This window comes from Phoca vitulina, unplaced genomic scaffold (genome assembly GCF_004348235.1).
Source record: "Phoca vitulina isolate PV1807 unplaced genomic scaffold, GSC_HSeal_1.0 scaffold25, whole genome shotgun sequence".
In the NCBI taxonomy this organism is placed as follows: domain Eukaryota; kingdom Metazoa; phylum Chordata; class Mammalia; order Carnivora; family Phocidae; genus Phoca; species Phoca vitulina.
The window spans coordinates 29,330,088-29,352,461 of NW_022589728.1; the positions used below are offsets into that span (position 1 = coordinate 29,330,088).

General features: G+C 38.7%; 1 long non-coding RNA gene across 2 annotated transcripts in view; it reads right to left on the minus strand.

Moving 5' to 3' along the window:
• The window catches only part of LOC116642915, a 61,719-nt gene that overhangs the window by 14,072 nt on the left and 25,273 nt on the right, over positions 1-22,374 (minus strand). For both annotated transcript variants that reach the window (XR_004301433.1, XR_004301432.1), the window contains one exon: positions 2,819-3,055. This is a non-coding gene — a long non-coding RNA (uncharacterized LOC116642915). The remainder of the gene's footprint in view (positions 1-2,818; positions 3,056-22,374) is intronic.

Sequence of the window (22,374 nt, forward strand, 5' to 3'; positions counted from 1 at the left end):
TTTAATCCTCCAACATCCTTAATATGAGAATGCAATACACATTTAGAATAATATATATTTGGGGCGCTTGGGTGGCTTAATCGTTAAGCGTCTGCCTTCGGCACAGGTCACGGTCCCAGGGTCCTGGGATCGAGCCCCGCATCGGGCTCCCTGCTCCGCGGGAAGCCTGCTTCTCCCTCTCCCGCTCCCCCTGCCTTTGTTCCCTCTCTCGCTGTTGCTGTCTCTCTCTCTCTGTCAAAATAAATAAATAAAAAAAATCTTAAAAAAAAAGAATAATATATATTTGCTTCATTATTTTTATCCAGTAGAAAAAATCAAGATGGAATTTTGTTAATATACATCTAAATTTTCAAGCACAAGTCTCTGGTTATCCTGTAACTTGATAAGTTTTTACATTTTCGCTCTTGAAAGCCAGTTTCTTTGCTTAATGAAAACCAGGCAGAGCTGTATACACCAAGCACAGCTGCAGTCTGTGATAAAGCCATGGACACTTAGTTCTAAGCATTCCAAATGTGTTTAATTGTATCTTCTGGCTTTCATATTTTTCTTTCTCTAGGACAATCGGTCTGTTTTAGTTATACATGTTTTTGTTTTTGTTTTTTCCCTGGAGCCAGATCTCATAGCTTCCTGAGAAAACACAAAATGGACAGGAAAACATGGATGGGAGTAGGTGGGGTTGATTTCTAATCTAGGGATTCCCTTAGTCGGAAATGAATGATGTTTCACTACACAGGCACATCTTCAATCTCATAATGAATAATGTATAATGGTTTAGAGAAAGATATAATAAAAGATTCCTATGTTCCAAAGCCAGTAATTTAGGCGTTATGCTAGTTCCTCCCTCTCTCGCCCCCAAACACAATCTGTCACAAAGCCCTCCCGGTTCTAGCTGCCAAACCATTCGCAAACCTGCCTTTTCTTTTTCAGTCTCATTACAACTGCCTTAATTCAGGACCTACACTCTTTGCTGGTCTTCCTCTCTCCTGCTCACCTTTGCCTTTCTGTCACGACAGCAACACTTTTCTTAATGTCATGTTGTTTCCCTATTTTCAGTGTCACCAACAACCCCTCCAACACCCACCTGATTAAGTCATTAACAGGCATGCCTTCTACCTCTTCCTGTTGCCTGGACAATATTCCAGCAATGTGCTGTACAAACCAATCTGTTTCATACTTTCCAGGCTTTGCTTCCCAGCCATTTCCTCTACGTAGAATTCCCTTTCTCCTCCTCAGCCAAGACAGCAATACATGGCATTTCTTTCAAAACATAGCTCAGAGGGAGCTGTCTTAGCCCCAAGATCAGGGACTTCTCTGTCCCTTGCCATCACTATGCCTTGTACATGATCTCACAATTCATCACTGATTATTTTAGTTATTTATTTGTGTGCCTTGTTCAGTTAGGATTTCCAGACATTGTACATAATGCCTAACATGGAATAGGACACATAACTTAAGGATTGATTGCATTCCTCAATATTGTATAACAGTCTTTAGCTATGTTAAATGATATTGGGCATGCATACAACTTGAAAAGTTTTTAACTCTCATGCAAATGTTTTCAAAAGCCAGATGCTTGGAACTGAAACAGCGTTATTGCCTCTGTCACCTATAGCATTTGCTCATTCTTTGTCTTCAGTCATGAAGTGCAAAAAATTATTTCACCTACCACAAAAATCTTCTTCCTGTTGTTGGAGTTATAGTAGTACGGCATAAAGTAATCATAGAGAAAAGCTAGCTGGCCAACCTATTTGCCTTATTCTGCTCTAATCACGTGTTTTAGGTTTTAGTCCAGATATGTCGAGGTGTGTCCAAGAAACTTGACCTTGAAAATGAACTTGAACTGACTCAATTATTAGGTGTAGCTATTAACCTCAACAGTCATAAAAGTTTGAGATATAAAACAAAATGCAAATGTATTAATTAACAATAAAAGATACAGACATGTTTAGAGACCTTGCTATTCATATCCACTCCTGCCTTAAATAGGAGGTAAAATTAGAAATCAGAGGGCCACTTGTTGAATGTGGACTCATAACAAAGGGACACTGGCCAGTCTTATGAGACATTTCTTCCAGACCAAAAAAAAAAAAAAAGCCCGATGAAATATTCCTGACTTCACTGTAACAGAGTCCACTTACTCTCCAGGACCTGGACACACTGCGTCTGGTAGGGTAAATGACTTTCTCCTGACCAGTGCAGGAGAAACACTACCAACTCTTCTGTTTGGGGAGATGAGTTTGGTTTTTCCCACTGCCTAGATTTTTGCAGTCTGCTAACAATTTTGACTTGTTTTGTTTTTTTTAGACAGGGCATAATAAACAGGTGACCTCAGAACTACCCCCTCTCACCCTTGACAGTTCGCTACTCAGCCTTTTGTCTTGGCCTGGCCTTGTTCTCCTAGTTATGATTTTTACTTCCTCTCAATCACCTTACATGTAGATGGGGGAATAAGGCAATCACTCTGGTAAGACTTGGATGGTCGCAGTTTTCTCAGGCATTCAGTTACAACCGGTTTCATCTTCTATAGATGAAATATCTATATCTTCCATATTTTTATACTTTCCGATTTTTGCTCCTAGGCAATAGCATTCTGGAAGTACCTCATAGTAGTTCCCTAGATAGTGACTAGACTCCACACATGATGGTTTTGACAACTACAGTCCCAAGATAACGTTTTGAAACGGAAGAGGCAAAATTAAACACAAAGAGCTGAATCTTTCTCATACTGACCCTCCAAAACATTTCTCTTTCTGCCTCAACTCAAAAGCAGATGGGAGGTGACCTTCATAAAGTTATATTGGGTAGAAGAATTACTCACTGCCAGAGGCTAGTAGAGAGGCTCTCTGTTCACATTATCTCCCCCATGGTTTCCCGCGGTCACAGAGGCTCAGAAGAGAGTGTGTGTACAGGTATTCTCTGTGTAGCCCAGGAGTTGACTTCATTTTTTTTTTTTAATTCTACTCTTGGGATGACCGACTTCTTGTCCAAGGTTGGCCACAATTATTCATGGCCTTGAAGGGCATAACTTGTGCATTATCTGCATTATGTTTCACACCTGTATAAGAGAGATTAAAAAAATACTTGGTTTTGATCTACTATATAGATACAAATCAATGTCAGCTTCTCAGAAAAAAAGAAATTATTCAATGTATTTTTTTTTTAAAGATTTTATTTATTTATTTGCCAGACAGAGAGAGAGAGAGCACAAGCAGGGAGACCTGTAGGCAGAGCAGGCAGAGGGAGAAGCAGGCTCCCCGCTGAGCAAGGAGCCCGATGCGGGACTTGATCCCAGGACCCTGGGATCATGACCTGAGCCGAAGGCAGACGCTTAACGACTGAGCCACCCAGGCATCCCTTCAATGTATTTTTTTTAAAGGTTTTAATCCTAGTTGCTCTATTTTGGGCACTTTTCTGAAATGTGATTCCAATTATTTATATAATACAAAAAAAAAAAGCTAAGCTTCTTTCAGTATATGACTCACAACTCACTACCCACACACAACTTTTAAAATTATCTTTACACAATATGAGCATATTTTGGTGCTTAACTATACTATAGCTGGCCGCTTAGAAATCTGAACGCTCTCCGTTATTCCTGTGAGGAGCATTTGTTTTGGGGACCCTTTTCAATAGATTCATTCACCCTCCCACCAACCTAGATTCTTGATTCTTCCCCCTCCTCATCATAAAATACTTAGAAAGGTTGCTTATACATCTGTATAAGCATCGGAATGATATAAAGAACACTAGAGAAAAGGGGCCTTAAAGAAGTTCATGGATTTTACAGAGTACATTGACATGCAACACATGAATAGCAAAATAAATAGAGTAAGTCACTATAAAAAATTAGTAGATTGGATTGAGATTGTATGTTTTCGGGATAAGCGTATTTAGGGTTCATAAGGAGAGATGAGGCAGCTAGGACTGACTTCCCTGTGTGAAATGAGCGGCAGTGTAAACCAGGTAAAGGGATGGGCGTTGCAGCCAGATAGGCCTGGGCTCACAGTCCGGCTCTCCCACCAACGTGCCACATGACTAGAGAGCTGACCACATCCTTTGGACTGTTGGCATTTAACCAATCTAAGCCTCCATTTCCTCCTCTGTAGAATGGGGTTACTAATACCTTCTTCTTTGTTGATTAAATGATATAAAGCACAGAGAAGTACCAGGCACAGTACCTGGACTTAGCGAGAGTTCAACAAATAGCTGTGTTTTAAAATACAATGCTTTCTATTTATTCAAAGAGTTTTCAGATAAATCATCTCACTTGATCTGGACATCAATTTGGTAGAGAAGATGACCAGGTATTACATATCCCTTACAACCCCCTATACACACACGTTCATCTTCCAGTTGGATGAGGAAACAGACACACAAAATGGAAATGACTTGCTTAAGCTTAGTAACTGCATCAGCACAAAAACTGGTCTAGAACTCTTTTCCACCCTGTCTCACCAAATAGGCGGCAATCCATCTCAGTCCCAGACAGAGTGGCATCATATATGCAATTACTGTTCTCTGACCAGCCTAGGAACACTTTACAGAAAACATGAAAGATTTCAAGAACTATTTGAGTGGAGAGGAAAAGGTGACTCTTAGATGAGTGAAGGTTTGGTGCTTAGCCCTGCTTGGGGGAAAAGCTCACCAGGGGTATATTCTAAGGGGATGGATCCTCAATATATGGCTGAGAATAGTAGAGATATATCAATTTCTTCTGCAAGTAGGACATTACCCACTCACAGAACTGTAGTAAAGACTTACTCGGTTAAAATGCATGAAGGAATTTATACGTGGAGCTCTTACAGAGCTGAGATTCTGGAAGTAAAGAAAGTGGAAAAATTATGCAGCTCCATTCTTTTTCCCTTTAATATATGCTATCCCAGATTCTGTAAAAATTCTTTTATTAGATTTACCTGAATTTATGTTAGGGATTCACTCAAGTTAATAGGCATCCATTTTTAAGGAACACATAGTTCTGAAGTTCACTTATTGACCAGCCATTTATAGATTAATATGTTGTTTAGGGGAGCCTGGGTGGCTCAGTCGTTAAGCGTCTGCCTTTGGCTCAGGTCATGATCCCAGGGTCCTGGGATCGAGCCCCGCATCGGGCTCCCTGCGCAGCAGGAAGCCTGCTTCTCCCTCTCCCACTCCCCCTGCTTGTGTTCCCTCTCTCACCATGTCTCTCTGTCAAATAAAAATAAATAAATAAATAAATAAATCTTTAAAAAAAAGTCCTAGATTAATATGTTGTTTAGTCAGATTGCTTTCCTAACTTTTAAATGACACTGAGGAAAAACTAGAATCATTTTGGCAAGGAGAGGAGGCAGATAATTAGAGGGTAAAGAGCAGTTTGGGGAGTATACAAAATTGGGTTTAATTAACCAGTAGCTGCCCAGGTAATCTAAAAGCCCAGGACTTTTAGGGCTGAGAGCTGCACAGAAGGAGACAGTAGAATCTCAAAATTATTGTATGGCAAAATAATTTTCCAGAGTTATGCCTATATCTAGAGAAAGCATGGAAATATTTTTATTCTTTATATTCCTCTTGTATAAGGGGGCCCTTATGCTTCCTGTAACCTCAAGGTATGGTACCACTCACTAATATTTGACCATATAATATTGACTACATATAATAAACAGATATTTTTGGGCTGGCCCGGGAAGTTATATTATTTCTATGGGAAAATTATTCCCAAGTTTTAAGTAAGCAGCCTACAAATGACATTTTTTAAACCTAGGAAGTGTCTGTTTATATTATACATATTGATATAGAATGCTAATATTTTTAAATAAGAAATAGGCAATTGTAACAGCCTTTATTCCTTAGCTCTCTCTGAACTGAGTACACGTCTTGATTTTCTACTGTTATTGACCAGTGTGTTTTTCTATATTCCTTTACAAATGTAATGAAACAGCAGTAGAAACTGATATGTTTTAAGGATAACTCCAATTGGGACACCTGGGTGGCTCAGTCGGTTAAGCGTCTGCCTTTGGCTCAGGCCATGATCCCAGGGTCCTGGGATCGAGTCCCACGTAGGGCCCTTTACTCAGCAGGGAGCCTGCTTCTCCCTCTGCCTGCAGCAACCCCTGCTTGTGTGCTCTCTCTGACAAATAAACAAATAAAATCTTAAAGAAAGAAAAAAAAGGACAGTTACAGTTGTTTAATTGCGCCAAATTGGTTTAGAGGAATTGTTCAAAGTAAGAAGACCATCCTTTGAAAATATTTACTCTAATGTTTCACAAAATAGACTACTGAATAAAGTCATATATTTTTAAAAATATAGACAGCAGTACCTATTGTAATCCGTGCTGGTCATCAAACTATCATAAGGATATATGATTTCTTTTTCTAAATACTCCATTTTTCTGTATTTGCAAACCTGAGTGAAAATCCCCAAATATGCATGGCACCAAATTCAGTACAGAAATTTTCAGAGCAAATGACATTTATTTGGCATTACTCTTATCCTCGCTGACCTCCTTCATTTTTCACTGAATTTAAATCAAAGTTACAAAATTTATGAGTTAATCTGAGCCAGCTTCTAAAGTATCACATTAACACTGAAGACATTTAAATACGAGGATTTAGACCAATACATCACCACTCAGTACATTTCAGGCCTCTCCCTGTTCATTTTAGTCCAGGTTACCATTATCTCTTACCTGGCATTTTACAATAGCCTCTGAAATTGGTTTCTTTGCTTTCCCTGTGCCATCTGCAATCAAGCCCCAAGACAGTGGCCAAAGCGATATTTTTAAATAAATTAGATCATGTCACTTTCCAGCTTAAATTTCTCCTGGTGCTGCCCATTGCAAAAAAATAAAATAAAATAAAATAAAATAAAATAAAATAAAATAAAATAATAAAATTCAAACTTCCTCCCATAGCCTATCAGGATCTACATGACTTAGTTTACCTTTTTTTCCTGGTCCTTCTTCCACTCATTTCTATATTCCAACCCCACTGGTTTCTCTGTGTTTCTCCAGGAAATCTAGTCTGTCCTCTACCCAGGTCTTTGGCACTGTAACTTCCATCAGGAATGTCTTGGCTCTTGGATTTCACAAATTTGGATTCTTTTCTCTCTTTAGGTCTTAGCCATTCCCTGCTTGTCTCTGTAATGTTGCCCCAAACCACCCAGTTCCTCTTTAGAATATGATCCTGTCTTATTTTCTTCATAGTTCCTGCTCCTAGCTACGACTATTTTGTTTATAGCTCTTTCTCTGTTTGTCTTTCCTCCCCGCTAGAATTTAAGCTCTATGAGAACCAGGATCTTGCCTGGTTCTTAGACACTCTCACTGAGAACTGTTCCTGGTGCATATAGTTGTTACTTAATAGTAGCTGAACTCATGGTATTTTAAACTCTTATAAACTATATTTTACAATAGAAGGAGACCTTAAATATTGCAAAGTACCATCTTTTCATGTTATGGATAATAAATTAGAGCACAGAGAGAGGAAAAGACATATCTGGTAAGTTATAAGACCAGTATTAGAATCCAGTTCTCCTGATTCCACAGCTGCACGCGGCCTCTCCATTATAGCTAGTTGCCCTGCATTTTCCTAGTTGCCTAATTCTTGAGCTAGCTTGATCATATTTCTTCCTCTTCCTTTCTTATACAATTTTTTCTAAGCTATTGTTTTATCTATTCATCACTGTTAACATAATTCATTTCTTTCTGAGGCTTACTAGCTTTATTATTAACTCCATGAAGTGCTTTGTGATGTTAGTTATGAGAAATATCTTATGAAAATAAACCATAATGTGAAAAAAGCCAGTCTATAGCAGTACTGCACATAGTGCGTGTAACAAAGGCTCAGTTGTGTTGTTGCAGGGAAGAGTCAATAATTAGTAACACATTTCTAAAGGTCTCTCTTGCATAATTTTTGTGTCCAGATGTCTATGACATTTGGGTTCTAAAATAGAGTTCCAAATACCACACATTCATGCACATTTTCCAAGAATAATTGGATGATTTTTTAATCTTTCTATTTAATAAACATCAGGACTAAAGATGGGCTACTTCACAATATCAAATTTATTCATTTTAAACATCCGTTTTGATGTGGAAAGTGTTTGGAATAAACACAATTAAGAGTGCCCAATTGTAAATCTTTTGAAGTTTTTGTTCATGATATGTCTCTTCCAACTGCTAGTAGTGTAAAAATGGAAAGTAATTTACATAAAATTTTTCAATTCACATGTTCTTGGAGATTAACTATTTTTTCCCCAGTCTTATTGAGAAATAATTGATATATATCACTGTATAAATTTAAGGCACACAGCATGATTGTTTGATTTACATACATTGTGAAACAATTACCATAATACGTTAACATCCATCTTCTCATATAAATACAGTAAAAAGAAAGAAAAAAAGAAAACTCTTAGGATTTACTCTCTTCACAACTTCCCTATCTATCACACTGCAGTGTTAGCTACAGTCATCATGTTGTACATTACATCCCTCGTACCTATTTATCTTATAACTGGAAGTTTGTACCTTTTGATCACCTTCCTCCAACTCTCTCTCCCTCCCCCAGCCTCCTCCTCTGATAACCACAAGTCTAATCTCTTTCTATGAGTTTTGTTTTGTTTTTAGATTCTACATGTAAGTGAGTATACAGTATTTGTCTTTCTAGGTCTTATTTCACTTAGCATATAGTGCCTTCAAAGTCTATCTACGTTGTCACAAATGGTAAGATTTCCTCTTTTTTTTTTTACTTTTTTAAAAAAAGATTTTATTTATTTATTTGACAATGAGAGAGAGCACAAGCAGGGGGAATGGCAGGTGGAGGGAGAGGGAGAAGCAGGCTCCCTGCTGAGCAGGGAGCCCGATGTGGGACTCGATCCCAGGACCCCAGGATCATGACCTGAGCCAAAGGCAGTTGCTTAACCAACTGAGCCACCCAGGCGCCCCCCTCATTTTTTTTAATGGCTGAGTAATATTCCATTGTGTGTGTCTGTGTATCTATCTGTACATATATGTAGAGATATATACGTGATACAATATCTGTATCCATTCATCTATTGATAGACGCTTTTTGTTTCCATGCCTTGGCTATTGTAAATAATGCTGCTGTGAACATGGGGGTGCAGATTTCTTTTCAAGTTAGTGTTTTCACTTCCATTGGATATATTCCCAGAGAGATTAACTATTAACAATTCCCATGAAACCTTTGGAGGATCCCCATGGCCTGGAGTATAAAGTCCAAGCGCCCTAATACAATACGAGCTCCCTTTCTTGCACCTGGCCCTGACTACCTCTCGAGCTTCAACAGTTTCCACTCCTCCAAAGTTTATGCTTCAGGAACAGTGAGCTGCTTATAATGCCTGGAACACAGCGAAATAGTTCTTGTTTCAGTGCTTCTCGTCTTTGTGCACACTGTGCCCTTTCTTTCCACTTCTCCCAGTTTAGCTCTATGCACCCGTTAAGTTCCAGTTTGTGTGCCACTTCCTATAGGAAACTGTCTCTGATGCCCTCCTGAGAGCATAACTCCCCCACTGGACTACACTGAATTATAACTAACTTTATGCACGTTTCCCGTTGGGTCACGGACTACCACGGGGAGCTCAACTTTGTCTCTACAGCATCTAGTAGGAGTCAAAGAAAGTTAAATAAGGCTTTTACATAAGTACAGAAAAAAGAAAAGCAGAAGTTAGACTTCAGTGATTGTTAGGTGCACGAAAAACCTCAATTAATTAGAACCAACTAACTACTTAAATTTACTGGACTTTTTGAAGAGAGAAGATTTACACTGCTTATGTTTAAAAAAGTCTCAGGAAGAAAATGTTTTTACCAAGGATCTCTTAAAAATGAATGAAAGAATGAAAAGACAATTTCCAGGGTTATGTCCTAGCATACGCAAGATTTAGCACAATCTTCTCAACCTTCCACATCTATTCCAGTGGCCACCAATCCTTGGAGAACTGGGGTTCCTCAAAACTATTTAAAATAATCTCTAATCCACTACTGTAGTCTGACTATCTTTGTATGTATAATTCAATAGTGATGCTATATGAATATTTCTAAATGTATGTTGAGATTAATAAAATATAAACCCATGAAAAGCAATACCTAATTCACAGACCCAACATTGTATATATTTTTCCAATCCAGTATTCATACATTCATTCAATAAATATATATTGAGAGCCTGGTATGTGCCAGGCCATGTACTAGGGATTCAATAACGAACAAGTTAGATGTGGCTCCCGCCCTCAAGGTGTTTACGGTCTAGTAGGAAAGAGATAACATACAAACAAATAATAACAAATTGGGTGAGCCCTATGAAAGGAAAAACTAAGGGCTATGTTAGGAAAAATAGGACAGAAGGAAACAGATATTCAAAGAAGGCTTTTCCAGGAATGTGACTTTTAGACTAAGCCCTAAGGTCTATGAAGCAGCCAGCCAGGAAAGAGGTGAGAGAATAGCATTCCAGACACATCAGCATGCACAAAGGCCCAGCCAAGTAATACTCTCAAGTGTTTGAGGACCTCAAATAAGGCCAGTGTGGATACAGCATACTGGGCAAGGAGCAAGGTGGAGTTGGAGAAGTAGGCAAGACCAGATCACTCAGTATGGGACATTATAAATATGAGATTTCCTTCTAATCACAGTAGGAAAAAAGTGGACAGGGTAGGCCACTCACTGTCTATCTAAATTACTAGATACAGTGAGTGCTAACTTATGCTGCATGTAAGTAAGCACTTAATTGTGTTTCCCAGATACTCAAGCAATATTTCTAAAAATACTTCTTTCAAAATACAGAAAGAAGGGCGTCTGGGTGGCTCAGTCAGTTAAGCATCTGCCTTCAACTCAGGTCATGATCCCAGAGTCCCGGGATCGAGCCCCATGTTGGGTTCCCTGCTCAGCAAGGAGTCTGCTTCTCCCTTTGCCCCTCCCCCTGCTCCTTCTCTCTTTTGCTCACTCTCTCTCAAATAAATAAATAAATAAATAAATAAATAAATAAATAAATAAAACAGAAAGAATACTGGCATACTGAACGGTTTCCTAAAATATGATCAATTTATTCTAACAGATCTAGTCCATAATGTATTCATAGAAGCTTGGACCATCGCAGCACCCTTCTCAACAAACCCTTAAATAAATATCCACAGAAAAAAAGGTGTTATTGAAATTAGGATCCAAGGGGCAAAAATTTTTTCTCTTTAACTCTGGGTACACTGGTTCCAAATGGCAACACTTTATCCAGTTTGTTATTGTCCTGCCATGAGATTTCAAAAGGGGTATGACCTGAGATAGAGCTCATAAGGAAGCGGATACATTTAGCTAGGGATGGATGTTGCTGTCTTCATACTTGAATTCCAGAAGATCACTATATTGTTTGCTCTAAGCTTATCCTCATTGTTTATTTTCACATAGCTGACTTTTTGTGCTTCCAAGGTATTCTCCCAAGTGAGGGGGAGGCTATGCTTCTATATCCTTTTGTGTTTGAAGGACAGTCTTAAATTTGAAATAAGAATATAGTGATCATAAACATATCTTAATGAGTCTCTACATAGTATTTTATGATTTTTAAGCACCTTCACCAATCTGTGAATGCACAGATTCTAAAACAGGAGGCATTTGCCCTCTATAGTACTTTGAGGAGAGATTGAGAAATCAGCTGTCAGTGACTTCCCTGGGGTCCCTGAAGCTTTGGTGATGTAAGCACTTTTCTTCATTGGGTTAAATTTAGGAGGAAAGAAATATCTGCTGAGTTTGTGTTTTTTATGGCAAAAAGCCAATTTTCCTTTGCATATGTTGTTTGCCCTCAGGCACTCATAAGGTACATGGGATTCGTTTCCCCTGAAGGAGAAGCCTTAGAGCATGGGAGAAAGTAAATGAGACAAGATGGTATGCTTAGCTATTTATTGTGATCGGCAAAAAATAAAAATTGGGACTGAAGGCTGGGGATTAGGAATGGGCACAAAGTCACGTTGGCATTCATGAAAGCAAGCAGATTTTCTTGATCTGTTGTGCAAAACAGGTTGCTGGTAAGTCAAGACCAGGAAAACCTGAAGTGCAGGCCCTCACAGAGATCACAGTCCAGTGGGATTTCAGATAAAGAAGCAACCCACAGTTTGATTAAGGGCTCTGAAGAGGGAAGCAGAGATTATCGTGATGGTAGTGCATAGGAAGGACTTGGGGCCTGCAGGGAGGTGGGCTTCCTGTAAGCCCTTTCCTTCTTTCTTTCTTCCTTCCTTTCTTTCTTCCTTCCTTCCTTTCTTTTTTTAAGATTTTATTTATTTGACAGAGAGCGAGCGAGCACAAGCAGGGGGAGCGGCAGGCAGAGGGAGAGGGAGAAGCAGGCTTCCCGCCAAACGGGGAGCCCGATGTGGGGCTCGATCCCAGGACCCTGGGACCATGACCTGAGCTGAAGGCAGACGCTTAACAAACTGAGCCACCCAGGTGTCCCCCGAAGCCCTCTCTAAGCTGAGATCTAAGTAATGAAGATGGAATTTCAGCACAGGAGTGGGATGGGGTGGGCTAGAATGGGGAGCATGGAGGAGGAAGTGTTCAAGCAAAATATTGTTAAATGGGAGGTGCATTCCAGGAACTGGATGTAATTCAAAATGCTGAAGCACTATGTGCAGGTGGAGTGGGCAGGGGGTGATTAAGAGGGGAGGCTGGAGATAAGGATCCAATTATGGAGAGTCTTATAGGACAAGGTAAAGATTGATCTGAGGACAATGGGGACCCAATAAGGATTTTAAGAAGGAGAATGATCAATTGAGAAAAATCAGTTAGGCATCAGTGTGAAGAGTGGATTGGAGGGGTCAGGAGGTAAAATGAAAGCCAATATGAAGCTGCTGCAATCATGCAGGTGATAGACAATGATGACCTGAACCAAGGTAGTGATAATGGAGTGGGTAGAGTGGATGGGATTAGGAAGTGAAAATAGCGAGATTTGATCATTGGTTGGAAGAAGGAGGTGAAGGAGACCTTTCTCTAGTTTCCTGTTTTAAAGAGCTGGTGGACGAGGTGTCTATTCTCTAGCCGGGAACCTGAGTCAGCTGGGTCAGTGAGTTCTTTGCACTAAGTCTTGCTACCTCCCCTCTATCGCAGATCATGCTGGGTTGAGAGGGAAATTTGGGCAGTCAAAACTCAGCTATGCATCAGGGACCATAGTCATGATTTCCCATGTTAGTCCTGTTTTATGTCTATTGACCTGATATTTCATCTGGTTTAGCATTTTTCTGGAGAAGAGTGTCTTGGTTTGGACTTTAGTTATGGGTGACTACCCTTAGAAAGAAAAAATAAGTTAGCTCTTTTCTTGAACACAAATTTTACTAGGTTTGCAGTCATAAGCTAGTGTGTAAAAGGAATGAGTTGGCTGGAATAATTTAGTAATGAATAATTCATTATTCATATCACTTATCTCAGTAAAATTACTGTAAGAGAAATTCTAAGTTATAACTATCCTGATTGAAAAAAGTTCAAGTACTTGTTGAACTTTGGAAATTATCTCACCCCAACCTGCCACTTTAATTTTTAAATTGTAAGTATAAGTGATTCTACATACTCCAGAAAGGGTTAATAAACCATGGACATAGCTATACAGTATTACATGCTTTGCAGAGCTTTTTTTCACATAGATATGATTTATTATAGATGAGATTATTCTTAAGATATATTTAAGGAAGCCCCATTATATTGTAAAGTAAATAGTTGATTTCAGGGCTATGGGGGAAAAAAAAAAAAAAGATCTCCAAGATGTCTGAATATAGTGAAACTATTCTATGGGCTGTCTTAAAAATCTCAACATCTACCTAAATGTTTTAATGTATACACCTCATTTATACATTTATAGCGCATCTCCTTCCAGAAAGTATATAAGATAGCTACAAAAGACTCAGCCCCCATTAGAAAACACTTTTTCACAGAAGCTGATATGTTTCTAACTGTAAACTCTTTCAAAAGAGAACTTATACAGGCTGCCTGGTTATTTCACTTTCAAACAGATTGCATTCCAAAAATGCATTTGAGGGTTGGCTCTTTGGAAGTTGGAATACATTTTTCTTTCAGAAACACTGTGATGGTTAAGTTCCTAGGCAAGTGCACAAAAACCTGGTTGATCTTATATATATACTACTTGCTTGAATTCTGGATCCTAGAAGCATTACTGAAGACAGAGGAATAAAGAGAGCTTTCCCCCATTTTCTACATAAAGAGGAAAATTCTAGAAGATGTGAAGTCTGTCTTGTTTTTTTTTTTTTTTTAAAGATTTTATTTATTTATTTGAGAGAGAGAGAATGAGAGAGAGAGCACATGAGAGGGGGGAGGGTCAGAGGGAGGAGCAGACTCCCTGCAGAGCAGGGAGCCCGATGCGGGACTCGATCCCGGGACTCCAGGATCATGACCTGAGCCGAAGGCAGTCGCTTAACCAACTGAGCCACCCAGGCGCCCTGAAGTCTGTCTTGTTATCTCCACCCTTCTCTCCTTGTTTCTCTCTCCTGCTGGTGATTCTCCAAGGTCCCAGTGCTTCCCTCCATTTGGGCCTGATCCAATTCCTTGAAAATGTCATATTTCCTAATGATGGCTTTATTCTTCCTTAATAAAACTCCTATGTTCTCAGTGTAGTTGTCTTAACTTCCCATTAAAACATTCTAATTGTGAATGACTAATGGATTCTGAATATTTGCAGAGCTCTTTTAAAACACAACAGGGAATGTAGGTTATTTCAAATATTTTTGGTTTTGGAGCAAGAATGTAATGCAATTTAACAACAGAAAGGTGGGAAATTCAGATTAGGAGAAGGCATTTTTGGACCAGGGCCTCCAAAGTTTGATGCTTTAAATTCCTACTTTTATTTATTTACAATTTTTGAAAAACCTTTACTTTTTAAAAAAATTTTTGTTGCCTTTACTTTTAAGTGAATGATAGCAACAATTAACATATCACTTTATAAAGTACACTGATAACACTTTTGAACCTATCAGGTATCATTCTTATTTAACAGAAAGGGAAGCCGAGGCTCAGAGAAGCTAAGTGTCTGACCAAATCGTGAAGAAATGGGAAAAAAAGAAAAGGAGGTACAATCCAAGAGGCCATAATAGTCATTGTTGTAATCAGAATTAAAATGAAGCCTATCAAAATAAAATAAAAAAAGAGTCTGTATCTTTGGAAGAAAGAAAGTACCTTAAAGACAAGGTCTGATCATGGTACGGAAACTCTCTTCCTATTCCCAAATAAATGTATAAACCTGTTAAAAGAACTTAGGTTACTTTCTCCTTTGGGCCCAATGCAGTGAAAAAGATTACATAGGAAAACAGACATGCTCAGAAGTCCCAGCCACAACTTTTGGCGTGAAGCACCCAGGAGACCATCGAGGCACCCATTGGGGTGGTTAGAAGGATGAACTCTCGAAAATCTTGTTTTGGTCTAATACTACAAGTGCTCTGAAAAAGTGACAGGGAAAGAACAGAAATCATTAGCACTCTCTATATTAAAAAATTTAAAGAGACATCTGAACTTAAAAATAATAATATTAGGCAAACATTTATCAAAAGCTTCTCAACAAGGAAAAACTTTTGCAACTGTGATTAAAGGAAGGTATTAGACCATTGCCTGCATTAAAAAAAAAAAAGAGTCATATGATCTTATGGGAAAGAAAGGGGTTTTGGGAATGGGAGTAGTAAACTGAGGGGAGTGAGCTAAGGAGGACTGTGGTGGTGGTGGTGGTGGTGGCTTTTTTTTTTATTGCTGATAACCTATCAAACCTAGATTGGAGAAAATCCCAACAATGAAAATGTTAATCCATTTATTTTAAACAAAGGCTAGAACTTGAAGTAGGCAGATAGGTCAGACTTTATCATTATTTTGGAATGACTGGATCTATTTGAAATTCAGAACCTCCTCAAAGAACATTGAGGTTAAATTGGAGCAAAAGAAGCATTTTTTATTTTGTTTTAGGTAGGGGCACTTGTTGTTTGTCTAGAAGCATATTTGGGCTTACTAAGGTATAGGGAAATTCACTAAGATTAATTTACTGTACTACATTTTATTGGTAAAATAAAGATTCTAAAATCAAAGACCTATTTCTATGCAATGGTTATTTTTAATAATCTTTACTCAGTTAATGCATCATTCCTTAGTTAGACATAAAAATACTGAGTCTCTGCAACCTTAAATTCTAGTGCAAATTATGACTCTGTTCTGATATTCTCCATCAACATACTTCGCTTATGCCAGCACTCAATTCTCAGAGTTTAAGGAGCTTCTTTTGTATTTAAAGGATATCTTCGGATGAAAACAATATATAAATCTTGTTTTGGATCCATTTATATTCAAATCTTTTACCTTTAGATTAATTAATGCTAAGAGCTCAGTAGTTTTTGAATAAATGAATTTAAAAAGGTAGAATTTTTAGAAGAGCAGATTTAGTTGGATAGGACAGGTGATGAGTACATAGACAAGAGCAGACACCAGGAGGCTCGATGGCCGCAGAGGAGCTCCTCATAGCCCTGTCGGTTCAACAAGGCCCAGAGGGGTGGTAGTAGAACTCGAAGTATTCACAGTATTTTGTCATTCACTAAATTTGTCCAGTTCATTATTCTATAACCTCTTCACAACTTCTACCTCCAAAATATGTCTTAAGCATGTCTACTTCTCTCTCTCTCTCTACATATACCACCACTCCTTAGTCTAGGCTTTCATCATTGCTCCCTTGGGTTACAATTGATGGCTTTTACTTCATTCCATTCTCCACACAACTGGTAGGACAATTTAAATCAGATATGTCACTCCCTGGTTTAAAACCCTCCTGCTATCTGATAACCCTTAGAATAATATCCGTATGTTTCACTGTGGCGGGTGAGGCCCTAAAGATCTGGCCCCGGCCCATCTCCAACGTAATCTCATGCCGTTCTCCTCTCCACTTCGCTCCTGCCAAGAGTCTTATTTTAGCTCTTCCAATATTATAAAGACTTTGCCATCTCAGGGTTTCTGTACATATAGTTCTACTTAAAAAACTGATTCCCTACCATTAGCTAAGCTATTTCCCTCTAATTGTTTGGCTAAAATATTATCATACTCATCCTGTCCTACTTTCTCTTTCTTGCTCTTATTTGTTTTCTTCATATTTGTCACAATTTGTAGTGACTTTGTTTACTTCTAGTTTACTTGGTGTTTTTGTCTTTTCCCTCTAGATCCAGGATCACAGAGACTCTGCCCACCTTGTTCTGATGAATGCCCAGTACCCAACACAGAGCTTGGTGAATAGGAAATATGTAATACAAAACTCATTACATGAGAATTCATAAATGAAGAAATGAACAATAATCCTATAATGTGCATACACTTTTCAAAGAAGCCAAAATTATTTAGCAATGATCATACACCTGTTAAGTAGAGACCCAAACAGAAGTTAAGCCTTTATGATCAATAGTTTAAGGTTCAACCCTGTTCATTGATTGGCCACTGGCTGTCTCTCCCTCTTGCCACACACCTGTGTTGAGAACATTACTTAATAATAGGAGGAAAGCTGAGAATAGTCATGGAACATGACCACAAATGATAAATTTGTTATTTTCTATACATGAGCAATGAGCAGACCAAATATAATATCTGAAAAGCATGCAAAAACAGACTGGAAAAGGCCTTGAATGTCAGGGTAGAAAAGTCCAAACTTTATTTGGGAGATAAAGAGCAGCCTGTGAAGGTTTCAGAATAGAGAAATGGTATTTACAAAATGGAACTTTTGAATGCAGAACGGGAGGTTAGTGTATCAAAGGGATATGGAGGGATATCCACTAAGGGACATACTGCTATTTGATTATGTGGTTGTCAAATCACGTCCTTCCTGCACATAGTGTTAAGATGATAAAAAGAGGAGAGTCCAGAACCAGAGGAGAGTGATCCCTACTCGAGTTCCATCACTACCTACCTACCTACCTAAGGTTGTTGTATATCCTTTTTTTTTTTTTTAAAGATTTATTTATTTATTTGAGAGAGACAGAGAGAGAACACCAGTGGGGGTAGGGGCAGAGGGAGAGGGAGATAAGCAGACTCCCCGCTGAGCAGGGAGCTGATACGGAGCTTGATCCCAGGACCCTGGGATCATGACCTGAGCTGAAACCAAGAGTTGGTCGCTTAACCAACTAAGCCACCCAGATGCCCCTTTCTGAGTCTTTCTAACCACTCAAACAAATGGCTTGTGTTAAATAACCTCCAAGTTTCTAACTCTAGCACTGAGGAAAGTGCTAAGCACATGGTAAGCACTAAACACACACTTGTTAAACGAATCAGTAAGTAAATGGAATCTATAACTCTATTTTTCATGTTTCAATTATAGTTCCTTGTAGAAACCTTGACATTTCAGAAGAGTATGAAGAAGGAAACAAAGGTCACACATAACCCCACCATCCTGAGAGCTATGATTAATATTCTTACATACCTCCCTCTTCCACTTCTTTCTTTTCCAATTTTATTTCTTCCACTTTATTTCTTTTACTCTACCTTAGTAAACATGTTGGTTACGAATGGGGAAGGGACTGATTGATTAATATATTCCCTTTATGAGACATTTGGAAACTCCAAAAGAAAAAAATAAATCTTTAGAATCTGTGTGTGTAATTTCATATTCTACTTTTTAAAAACTGTCTTAGTAAAAACATTTTCTCATATCACTAAAAATTCTTCAGATGTATGGTTTCTAATATCAGCAAAATAGACAATGATATGGATTTTCTTTTTTTAATTTATTTTTATTTTTTAAAGATTTTTATATATTTGAAAGAGAGAGAACAAATGCGGGGAGGAGCAGAGAAGCAGACTCTCTACAGAGCAGGGAGCCCAATGCAGGATTCAATCCCAGGACCCTGGGATCATGATCTGAACTGAAGGCAGACGCTTAATCGACTGAGCCACCCAGGTGCCCTGGATTTTCTCTTTTTAAGTGAACCAGTACCTTGTTTCATGCCCATCGATCACCTGCAATGATTCGTTGAGCATACACTGTGTGCTGTGCATGACTACTACTATCTAACTCAGGGCTTTTCCCCCAGTTTTATTTTCCCAGAATTTAATGCTCATCTTTTCACCCTGGGAAGACATCCTGGACTTCTACAATGTCAGCCGAATTATATAGTCCCTCCTCTGTGTTCCCATCTCACTGTATCATTCCATCACTGCAACTTTTACTTTACATCATAATTGGTTATCTATTTCCTTCTGTTAATTATGGGCTCCCAAAGGGCAGAGACGTTTGTTCATCCTTGTGTGCTTATGGCCTAGGACAGGGCCTGGAACTAAAGAGGGTTTTGTTTGTTTATTTATTTTTTAAGTGTCTTTTTTTAAAAATTAATTTTATCTATTTATTTGACAGAGAGTGAGAGAAAGAAAGAGAGAGGGAAAGAGAGAGAGAGCACAAGCAGGCGGAGCGGCAGGCAGAGGGAGAGGGAGAAGCCGGCTTCCCTGGGATCATGACCTGACCTGAAGGCAGCCGCTTAACCCACTGGCCACCCAGGAGCCCCCATTTTTTGTTTTGTTTAAATCTCAATTTTATTTTATTTTTTTTTAAGATTTTATTTATTTGACAGAGAGAGAGATAGCAAGAGCAGGAACACAGGCAAGGGGAGTGGGAGAGGGAGAAGCAGGTTTCCTGCGGAGCAGGGAGCCTGATGCGGGGCTCTATCCCAGGACCCTGGGATCATGACCTGAGCCAAAGGCAGACACTTAACAACTGAGCCACCCAGGCGCCCCTAAATCTCAATTTTAAAATGAGTCGTGAGTATAAATAGCCAACTGTCAGAAATTTTCACCTTTCAGGATTTCCCAACATTTCAACTCACCATATCTACAACTATTAAAACTCATCTCCTCCTACAAGATAACAAACAAATTGAAACAAAAACCTCCCTACTCCTTCTATGAGAGTATTTCCCTTTGTTATTGGTACCTTATTATCTTGGTCAAGCTTTAAACCTTGAAATTATTTTGACTATACTTGGTTGCTTCTTTTTTCCAGTAACAACTTAATCATTCCACCAATATATACCGAGTGTTATTTTACGCCATGCTTTGTTCTGGGCGCTAGGTCTCTAATAGCAAACGGGACACACATGGTTCTTACCTTTTGGAGCCTACGTTCTAGTGGAAGGAGACAACTAATAAACAAAGAAGTAAAGAAAAATATCAGATAATAATTGCTTCATGGAAAATTAGAACAAAACGGTAAGTAGAGAGTAGCTACTTTAGGCTAATCGTCAGAAAAGGCCTCCCTTTAGGATATTTCTCCTGTCTTTCCCCTTTCTTTCTCTTCCTGCCAACAGGCCCTCCTTACCTCATGCCTGCATTAGCATAACAGCTTAATGGATGGGCTTCCAGGCTCCAGAATTAACTCCATATCCTACCACTAAATTGATCTTCTATTTGATTGTTGTGGGAAAGACGGGATAAGATCCGTGGAAAATTGTGATTTTCTCCTTTGTTAAGCACACAGATAATAGCCTAAATTACAGAACTCAGGTCCAATTTTTATTCACCAAACAAAAAACTTAATTACTCATTAAGTTAATAAGGGATTAAAACTGGAGAGATCTCTTTGAATTTTGGCCCAGAGACCTATCTGATTAGTGCTTAGGGAAAAGGGATTCAGAATTACACCCTGGAGGGAGCAAGGACTGAGTCCTTTTTCTTTAACCACTGAGACTAGACAGAAAAGAACATTCATGGAGCTCCAACTAGGTGCTATGAACTGCACTGTTTTATTATCCTTCTATTACTTAAACCTCATGATAACCCTCTAATATAGATATAACTAATTAACTTGCCTTAAGTCCCCACAATTAGGAAGTGGTAGGTAGTACAGTGACTAGCACTCAAGTTTGGGTAGAAACCTTAACCTTTACAAATTGTCTGGTTATAAATGGTATCCTGAGAAACATAAACAAGAACTACAAATCAGTTGAAAGAAAGTGGTATCTAGAACAATTATTTATAGAATAAATGAGTAAACAAACGAGAAAGGAAAATTTACACCTAAAGTAGTCATTTAGGGAAATGGGCAGGGTAAGGAATTAACCACCACTAAAGATACTTGTTTATTCATTAATGCAACAAATAGTCAGATGCTGGGGGCTGCTGGGGACATTGGCACTGGGGACATTGTTCCTGTTCTCTTGAAACTTATGAGATAATGGGGCAGTAGATATTAATATATATGTGCTTTGAAAGAAAAGCACAGCTACATTGAAAGTTGGGGATCTGAGCTACTCTGGAGGGTCCTTAGCAACTGACACTTAAGTTAGAACCTGAAAAGTAAAGAGGAGTTTGTCCGGCAAGTAAGTAGGCATTGAGCACTCAAGACAGAGTGAACATTACATTCAACATTACACCATTATATCTTAAGGCAGAAAGCAGCATGGTATTTGAAAACTGGAAAGGAACCACTATGGATGAAACATGGAAAAGAGTGGGGAGGTGGAGTGAGGGAAATCATGCAGGGACTTAAAGATTTTGGGTTTTATCCTGAGAGCAATGAGTAGACATTAAAGGGTTTTAAACCACAGAAGGACAACACCAGATCTGTATTTTAAAGAGATCACTATGTCTGCTTGGTGGAAAACAAACTGGAGGGAAATCAGTTTGAATGCAGAAAGACAACTAGGGGCAGGGGGGTGAAGGGAGGGGTCATTACAACAGCACAGGTTGATACTTGGCAATATATCTCATTGGGTAGGGAGAATGGGATGGATTCAAGAAGTATTTAGGAGATAGAATAGATAGGATTTGATGACTGATTGCACTAACATATGAGAGATAGGAAGGTTTCTGGAATGGCCATATTTCCAAAGTGAGTAAGAAGGTGGTATTAATTAGTGGCATTGAGACCCCAGATGGAAGGAGAATTGTGTGGGGAGTGAATACCACAAATTCAATTTGCAGAGTTAGGCAGTTGAAGCTGAGGTTTGGGGTGGGCTGTATAAGCCTACTGTGATAAAGGAAGGTTTGAAACTCATTGGCTGAAAACAGTGATGCCTGTGAATTTTTTCTTTTTTGGAGGGGACCCTAAAGCTACGGGACCCTGTCCCTCCCAGGGAGAGTGGGGTGGGGGCCAGATTGTTTCTAGTTGCAGGTCCCTGATCTAACTTTTTTTGTTTTTTCATGCCTATGAGTAAAAATAAATTTTTAGTAAGTAGTCCCATAAACTATAATCATAAAATATTGCTAATATCTACATTAATTGATTGTATAAATAAAATAAATAGAGATAAAAATGGTCTCAATTTCTTCATATACCCCAATAAATCATGATACTCTGTAAGTTAACTGGCTCTAGAGAATTTTGAAAAACAAAGTACTATTTTTTTTTTTTTAAAGATTTTATTTATTTATTTGAGAGAGAGAATGAGATACAGAGAGCATGAGA